Raw genomic sequence first — 9,782 nt, forward strand, 5'->3', positions numbered from 1 at the left:
TGAATATTAAAAGAATAATTAAATGACTATTTTATCTAGTGTGAACTTTATTTTTAAAGGGTAAAAAAAGTGAACGACATTTCGCTAAGGGCATTCGTGCTTTTAATATAGTATAGATAAATAGATTTATTTTAGATGTATGCACATCAATATGGTTTGACTAATTGTAAAAAAGTAAATTCTAGAGAATAATGATTGATTGAATTATAGATACTTTATACAATTTAAATAAGGAAGCACTCAGAGTTTTTAAATATTAAAAAAATAATTAAATGACTATTCCTAAATATGAGAAAAATAATTATAATGACTATTTTGTCTAGTATGAAATTTATTTTTAAAGGGTAAAAAAGACGAACAAAATCGAAGATGGTCCAAATCTTCACCTAAAAATAATCGGTTAAAATTATTTTGATTTTTCTACTACAAATCTTTTACACTACTATATATTTTAAATAAGAAAGAATTTAATATATAAATAAATAATCAAATAATCAAATAATAAATAAATACGTATCGAATTAAATTTTAAGACCAACAAATAGTTTCATTGGGAGGGACAATAAATTAATAGGCAAAATTATTCTTGATTAAAATACAAAGACAAAGGACACGAAATTACACAACTCTTTGTCGTCGAGTTTCATTGTTGGGAAAAAACCTCTGATTTTATTTTTTTCCTATTTAAAGTATATAATAACTGCATAAAAATTATGAATAATGCACGTGTAGAATGTTTCTCAAATTAAGCAAAACTATATCAGAATATGATGCCCTAATATATTGAGGCTTCCTACTTAGTTTAAATAAGGAATGAATTAATGAGAAATATATAGCTAATTTTGAAGTCCTAAATATTAGAAAAATAATTAAATGGCTATATTATCCGGTGTGAACTCTATTTTAAAAGGGTTAAAAAGGCGAACGACATTTCGCTAAGGGCCTTCGTGCTTTTAATATAGTACTAGTTTCTATATACGTGTTTTGCACGTATATATGTCTTTCTAGTTATTAAAAGATAAGATGAAAATATTTTCTTCCTCCAACTTTATATTAAAAATAAAACTTTTTATCTAACTCTAAATAATAAACATATTTCAAGTCATTTCTCAAAATATACCGCTAAATCAAGTAATAATTTTAGAAATTGAGACAACACCACTTTACCCTTTCGATTGTGTCACGGCCCAAAATCTCAACCTGTCGTGATGGCGCCTATCTCGATACTAGGCAAGCCGATAATCTCAATAAATCAAAACTTCTCTTTAAGGTTGAAAATATAATATTTAAATACAATACAAACACTCCCCAAAATCTGGTGTCACTGAGTACATGAACATCTAATATTAATACAAGTCTGAAAAATATAGTGAACAAAGAGATAGAGAAGGAGAGACAAGGTCTGCAGAACACGGCAGCTACCTCAAAATTTCCTGAAAATCAACCGCGCGAAAGGATCAACACCCGCTATATCCGAAAATATCTGGATCTGCACACGAAGTGCAGGGTGTAGTATGAGTACAACCAACTCAGCAAGTAACAATAATAAATAAGAAACTGAAGATAGTAACGAGCTATACAGTTATGGTTCATTTTCAGTAATTCCAGCAAAGAATAGACATGCTATCAAATATGGCAGTTTAATGTCAAATCAATTTTTATACAGTTCATGTTCATGTAATCCGTATATCAACAATCTTTCAGAGATTTCACAACAATGACAGATAGCAACTAAGTGCAACAACAAATGAAAATCAAGTACAACCTCTTAGGACAATAACCACTCACTGGGCTCCCAGCCCTCATCACTCCCCGGGCTCCCAGCCCTCATCACTCACTCTCAATGGGTACCTGCGCTCACTGGGGGTGTACAGATCCTGAAGGGGCTCCTACAGCCCAAGGGCTATAATCTACACGGACAACTCACGTGCTGCACGGACAACTCACGTGCTGCACGGACAACTCACGTGCCATAATAAAAATATCTGGATCCGTACGGTCAACTCACGTGTTGCACGGCCAACTCACGTGCTATAGTATAATATAAGGATCCGCACGGCCAACTCACGTGCTATAGTATAATATAAGGATCCGCACGGCCAACTCACGTACTGCACGGACAACTCATGTACTATAGTATCAATATCTCACAATCAGGCCCTCGGCCTCAATCAGTCATAAATCTCTCCAGTCTCTCGGGCTCTCAATAATCATGAAATCATCCTAAACAACAATGATATGATGTATCAATAATAATAACAGAGATTGAGATAAAATGTGCAAGTAAAAACTGAGACTGAGTACATATAGCATTTAGCAGGCAATTCAACAAGTATGCGATCTCTGTGGGTCCCAACAGTACTATCACATAGCCTAAGCATGATTTCTAACATGATTTACAATCAAATTTTATCAACACATAGAGAGCATATAACTAACAACAAATTATTCAACTTTACAGTTTTCCGGGACGGACCAAGTCACAATCCCCTCGGTGCACGCCCACACGCCCGTCACCTAGCATGTGCGTCACCTCCAAAATAATCGCATGATACCAAAATCCGGGGTTTCATACCCTCAGGACCAGATTTAAAACTGTTACTTACCTTAGAGCGTGAAATTCTTTACTCTGCTATGCCTTTGCCTCGCAAATCGGCCTCCGAATGCCTCAAATCTAACAAATAATTCGTTTCAGTCAATAAAATTTATTGGAATTAACTTCATAAGAAAATGTTAATTTTCCATAAAAATCCGAAAATTAGCTCAAAAATCGCACGTGGAGCCCACGTCTCGAAACTCAACAAAAGTTATAAAATCCGGAAGCCCATTCAACCACGAGTCTAACCATACCAATTTTACCAAAATCCGACCCCTACTCGATCCTCATATCTTTAATTTAAATCAAGAGGGTTTTTAAACTTTTCCAACTCAATTCACCAATTAAATGATAAAAATAACCATGGATTCGGGTAATTTAACCAATATTGAATAAGAACACTTACCCCATTGTTTTCTCTGAAAATCACCCAAATATTGCCTCAATCCGTGCTCCAAATCGTCAAAAACTGAAAATGGAACTAAGTCCCATTTTCAGAACTTAAACTCACCGCCCAGGCTTTTCTTCTTCGCGAACGCGGTCAGTGCCTCGCGTTCGCAAAGCACAAAATAGTTCTCGTCCAAATTCCTCCTTCGCGAACGTGACATCACCCTCATGTTCGTGAAGCACAAAATGCCTCTGCCTCAATGCCTTTTACGCGAACGCGTAACACCCGCGAACGCGATGCTTCGTGAAGCACAAATTCCTCCTTCGCGAACGCGACACCCCCTACGCGAACGCGTAGACCAATTGCCTGGGGTCCTCAGCTGCTTATTCTCTTCTTCGCGAACACGTAACACCGCTCGCGTTCGCGATGCACACCCAGTCCACCCTTCGCAAACGCGTTCTTCTCTTCGCGAATGCGAAGGGCAAATATTTCCAGCCTCTCAAATCCTTTTCGTGAATGTGAGGCTCAACTCGCGAACGCGATGAAGGAAACCAGATGGTGCATCAGAAAAATTCTAGCAGAGTTCCAAGTCCAAAATCTAATCTGTTAATCATCCGAAACTCACCCGAGCCCCTTGGGACCTCAACCAAATATACAAACAAGTCCTAAGACATCATACGAACTTAGTCGAACCCTCAAATCGCCTAAAACAATGCTAAAACCATGAATTACACCCCAATTTAAGCCTAATGAACTTTGAAATTTCTAATTTCTACAAACAACTCCGGAACCTATCAAATCACGTCCGATTGACCTCAAATTTTGCACACAAGTCATAAATGACATAACAGAGGTATTCCAATTTTCAGAATTGGATTCCGATCTCGATATCAAAAAGTCAACCCCCCGGTCAAACTTCCCAAAATTCAACTTTCGGCATTTCAAGTCTAATTGCACTACGGACCTCCAAATAATTTTTCGGACACACTCCTAAGTTCAAAATCACCATACGGTACTATTGGAATCATCAGAATTAAATTTCGAGGTCGTTTATACATAATTCAATATTCGGTCAACTATTTCAACTTAAGCTTCCAAGCTAACTCCGAAATACCTTAAAGCCAAAACCAACAATTCACACAAGTCATAATACCTCGTAGGAAATCATTCAAGACTTCAATAGTTGAAAGGAGCGTAAATGCTCAAAACGACCGGTCAGGTCGTTACAATCTCTCCCACTTAAACATACGTTCGTCCTCGAACGTGCCAAGAGTTGTTCTTAACCTTCAAATCTCTATTCCACCTTACCACGCATATACCCGGGGGTGATCTCACGTCACCATATTCTATATAGGCCTGACCACACAACATAACTGAAAATCATTAATTTAACATTAGCCCAAAAATCCTTGGAGCCAAATTTCTAACATCCAGAATTTTTTTCAAGACCCGAATCTCACATCTACACACCATATAAGCCTGAACAAGCTGTATCAAGCCATAGCCATAACCTCAGATATAATCAAATTGCATACTACACAACTCACATGCTCGCAGCACCATTCCCGATTATGGTAATTACTCCAAACCAACCAAGTGCAAGTATTAAACCTCATATCAAGCCAAACCTCGTTCCAAAACCTTCGTACACTGCTGATAATAAAAGAAACATGCAAAAATCTCATGACCCTTTATCAGAGCAACAAGTCATGGAGCTCTCTCGCCCCAACCAGAACCATAATCACCTTCTAAGCCAACTTTCAATATTATCCTCCCGAATATACCGTAATCAAACCTGATAGTACCCATTCTAGGTCCAATGACCTTATATAATTAAACACAACTATCCCACAGACACGCCACATCAATATAACTCCAGCCACAACTGCGCAATCCGTGTACCCAAATATGGGAGATGTCTCAAGGAAGAGAACCATATTGCAAGTTCAACAAGCACCACCACAACCACAATGTTACAACCAACTCCTCAAATTTCGTGAAAAGGATAACCGTAGGCGCATGTGCACAATTGTAGAGGAAGGAAATTAATGAATCAGATAAATTATCATAGAAATAAAATTCTCACACACGGCACGGACAACTCACGTGCCAATAATATGAATCGCCCAGCATGGTCACAGGCCTCCGATCCCAGCATATTATAGAGGAGCAATTAAACAAGTATACTTGTATATGATAATGAAATAATATTCTCATGCTCCTTTACTGGAATAAATAGCACGCCATAGTGCAAGCATGTGCAAAGTCTGTTATCACACTTCAAATCGGCAATTTTACGCAGAATTAGTAACTACCCCGTTTATTTAGGGAATCATCTTCTTTGTAACCTCAAGTATAGCCCAGATAGTTCTCAACAAAGGTACGAATACGGGAAATTTTATAACTTTACGCTTAACAGCCGACTCTAGGCATATAATAGCCTAAGCATTCTTCCGAATATGAATACTTGCTCTAATGCCCGCACATGGGCTCCAACCTCACGTATATGCACACTTATAGCGCGTAGCTATCTCAAATAATTAACGCAACTAGTGCCTCCACTGAGTTAAAATAAAATACTCACCTCAAACAGGCCGCAACCCGAAACAATATATTTTTGAGAACTCCCAGTCTCCAAATTCATCAAACACATGAATCACCGTAACTGATCCCAACTCCAGCACTAGAATGACTAACGCATCGTCCATTCACGATCTTCCCATAAGGAATACTTTCATAATTCTTCCGTGCCACATAGCAATAATTGAATATCAGTAGTCTATCAACCAGGTGAGTACTGCAATACCAATGAACATCCGTAAGTCAAAACACAATGTGCCTTTTGAAATGCTCACCCTTCTCAGGGATTACCGAGCAGTTATAACATTCATCTAATTATCTGAAATTGACCATTCTGTCCAAAATTCGTGATCTTCCTTTCAAGAATGAGATGTCACCTTGTACATGTAAATCAATATCCGGCACAACACGTTTCCCACACCGGTAGAAAATATTCGGTTCAAACCATGATATAAACCATCATGAACACTTTGAAATCCATTTGCACATAACCAAGCTATCAGAACTGAACTTCTCTAACTCGACCAAGCCACACATGTTGCCAAATCCGAGAGTATTGCCACAAAACACCCGTAAAGCCTCACCTCATTATAAGAACCAAAAGAACCGAGCATACCATTACCATATCGATCCAACATGTTACCCATTTGTCCTATTTTCTTCGAGTTTCTTCTGAATTACCCTCAAGTTGACATTTCTCCTTGTCAGAACACTTCTATCCTTACCCAAAGCTCCCTACAAGACATCCTAACATAGAACCACATTGCCCTAAGGCCCATAAGCCACTGTATTCTTCTTAAGCACCTCCATAAATACCCCAACCGTAATACTCACTCTGAAAATACCTTATACGAATTTAAAATTGTTCCTCTTTTCTTTCTTATACTGAAATGTAGAATCCTTAGTCAAACAGAATTACCACACGTCCTGATACCATCCAATGTAAATAATTGATTCTAGTGATATACAAGTTCGAAAATTTTTCAATTTCCACATATACATTTTGAATCCATTAGAACCCTCTCGAGAGTCATCCACTCTGCTCAAATCTAATTTACTCCGCCCCAAATGGGCCGAAAGACATGTGTTCCTTTAGCACAATCAATACTCAAATAAGTAACCCTGCCTTATCAGGACCAATCAAATTCACACTTCGTGTGCACTACATCCTTCAAAATAACATCATGTTTTCATAAAGTGCAATGTATCCCGTATCCAGGAAATTGACTTACCCAAGTCATCCTCGATCTCCTTCTCTGTGAGTCATAACTAAACTACAAATATGCCTCGTACCAAAACTAAAATTTAGCACATAACCATGAAATCGAATTGTCAATAGCAGGCTCCCCCTCTTAGCCTTAAGCTGCTATTATATAAAATTAGAACCCGTAAGGATTTCTCCTTCTCAATTACCAAGATCTCGCACCGTTAACCTGCCAAATTTCTCGAAGTCTTTTGTTAAGCTTTTCATGAATATTCTGAATTTCCAGCCACAGTCACACACTCGACCTCTTACTGGGTAGCAAGTAATATTCCTCGCAGAAGCTTCATCAACATCACGCCACCTCTAACTGCTCACCAGAGATAACTCACATGTGGAATTATTTACCGACATCTCTCAACGATACTGCACTGGGTGCAGCGACCACGCAATCAGTAAATTCTCCTGAGCTCATGCTCGCCCACCATTTGTATAAGTCTCCACTTTCCCTTTTGACATCAACTGAAAGTTCAACAATACCTTCTGAACTCAAGTCATATTGCGCCTGAAACAATAATCAAATCTTCACATCCCTCTTCATTTCAAACAAACTCATTTCTGTCATATTCAATCTTTCTCCGCACAGTAACCATCACTCCAAATACAGTCTGTAGGCCAAATCACATTCTATCGTGATTCCAAACCGTTTTACTCTTTCTCAAGGCGCGCGACTACCCTACCACAGAATCCATAAGCTAATCTGCCACTCTTCCTACGGTTAACTATTTCCTTTAAGCAACTTCTCAAACTCCACTTCCCCTACTTGACCTGCTAGTATTTCAACCACCGTAAAATGCTTCCCGTTATGTCTTCCCTCATACTTTGCTGCCCAAATGCTGCATCAACTCTAAACGCATCTCTGTCGTACCAGAACGGACAGAATGTTACTGACTCTAAGTCTCTTCGAAGATTATCTTTCTCGAGCCATCATCATCAGAAATACCCATTCGCAACCATAATTACTACACAATCACTTATTCTTCTTGAGTCCAAATTCATTGACAAAACATGAGAATTAATTTGCCCTAAAATTTAACAACGTGAAAGATCTTTCAAAACATTCACACTCGAGATTGTGCGTCACATCAAAACGAAAATAAAGTACCCAATGGCCTTCTTTTACATTTCAAGGAATCACTTATCGTCACATTCAAATCGTCTTAACACACCCCGCAGTTACATCATACTCATCACAAAGCCATTATACCACTCATCGAGCCACAAATTCCACTCATAGGGACATTACCGGACATATGAGTCCAAATGTACAGGTTACAACTGAAGATACCCAGCCTAAGCTGCGGTCTAAACCTAGCCTCAAGTCCTCCAGAATGGCCCATCACCAAAACACAGAATACACATCTTGAACCTCGTTCATAGAATCACAAGCCGGCGATGCACAGCTGATACCGAGCGCTCATATGCGCATACGAATACGTGGAAGGAATTTAAAGAGTTATGTTTCAAGCTGAATCAATTCCGCACGATAGAATACAAGAAAGTGAAATTTTCCTAAGGGTTCGGCAGTCTCTCGAAGATAAGTACAGATGTCTCCGTGCCGATCCGCAAGACTCTACTAAACCTGCTCATCACTCGTGAGACCTATGACATCTAAAGCTCTGATACCAACTTGTCACGACCCAAAATCTCAACCTGTCGTGATGGCGCCTATCTCGATACTAGGCAAGCCGATAATCTCAATATAATATTTAAATACAATACAAACACTCCCCAAAACCTAGTGTCACTGAGTACATGAGCATATAATATGAATATAAGTCTGAAAAATATAGTGAAAAAAGAGATAGAGAAGGAGAGACAAGGTCTGCGGAACACGGCAGCTACCTCAAAATCTCCTGAAAATCAACCGCGCGAAAGGATCAACACCCGCTATATCCGGGAACACCTGGATCTGCACACGAAGTGTAGGGTGTAGTATGAGTACAACCAACCCAGGAAGTAACAATAATAAATAAGGAACTGAAGATAGTAACGAGCTACACAGTTATGGTTTATTTCCAGTAATTCTAGCAAAGAATAGACATGCTATCAAATTTGGCATTTTAATGTCAAATCAATTTTTATACAGTTCCTGTTCATGTAATCCATATGTCAACAATCTTTTAGAGATTTCACAACAATGACAGATAGCAAATAAGTGCAACAATAAATGGAAATCAAGTACAACCTCTTAGGACAACAACCACTCACTGGGCTCCCAGCCCTCATCACTCCCTGGGCTCCCAGCCCTCATCACTCACTCTCAATGGGTACTCGCACTCACTGGGGGGTATACAGACTCCGGAGGGGCTCCTACAGCCCAAACGCTATAATCTGCACAGACAACTCACGTGCTGCACAGACAACTCACGTGCCATAATATAAATATCTGGATTCGCACGGCCAACTCACGTGCTGCACGGCCAACTCACGTGTTATAGTATAATATAAGGATCTGCATGGCCAACTCACGTGCTGCACGGACAACTCACGAGCTATAGTATCAATATCTCACAATCAGGCCCTCGGCCTCACTCAGTCATAAATCTCTCCAGTCTCTCGAGCTCTTAATAATCATGAAATCAGCCCAAACAACAATGATATGATGTATCAATAATAATAATAGAGACTGAGATAAAATGTACAAATAAAAATTGAGACTGAGTACATATAGCATTTAGCGGGCAATTCAACAAGTACGCGATCTCTGTGGGTCCCAACAGTACTATCACATAGTCTAAGCATGATTTCTAACATGATTTACATTCAAATTTTATCAACACATAGAGAGCATATAGCTAACAATAAATTATTCAACTTTACAGTTTTCCCGGGACGGACCAAGTCACAATCCCCTCGGTGCACGCCCACACGCCCGTCACCTAGCATGTGCGTCACCTCCAAAATAATCGCATGATACCAAAATCTGGGGTTTCATACCCTTAGGACCAGATTTA

This window comes from Nicotiana tabacum, chromosome 4 (genome assembly GCF_000715075.1).
Source record: "Nicotiana tabacum cultivar K326 chromosome 4, ASM71507v2, whole genome shotgun sequence".
NCBI lineage: Eukaryota > Viridiplantae > Streptophyta > Magnoliopsida > Solanales > Solanaceae > Nicotiana > Nicotiana tabacum.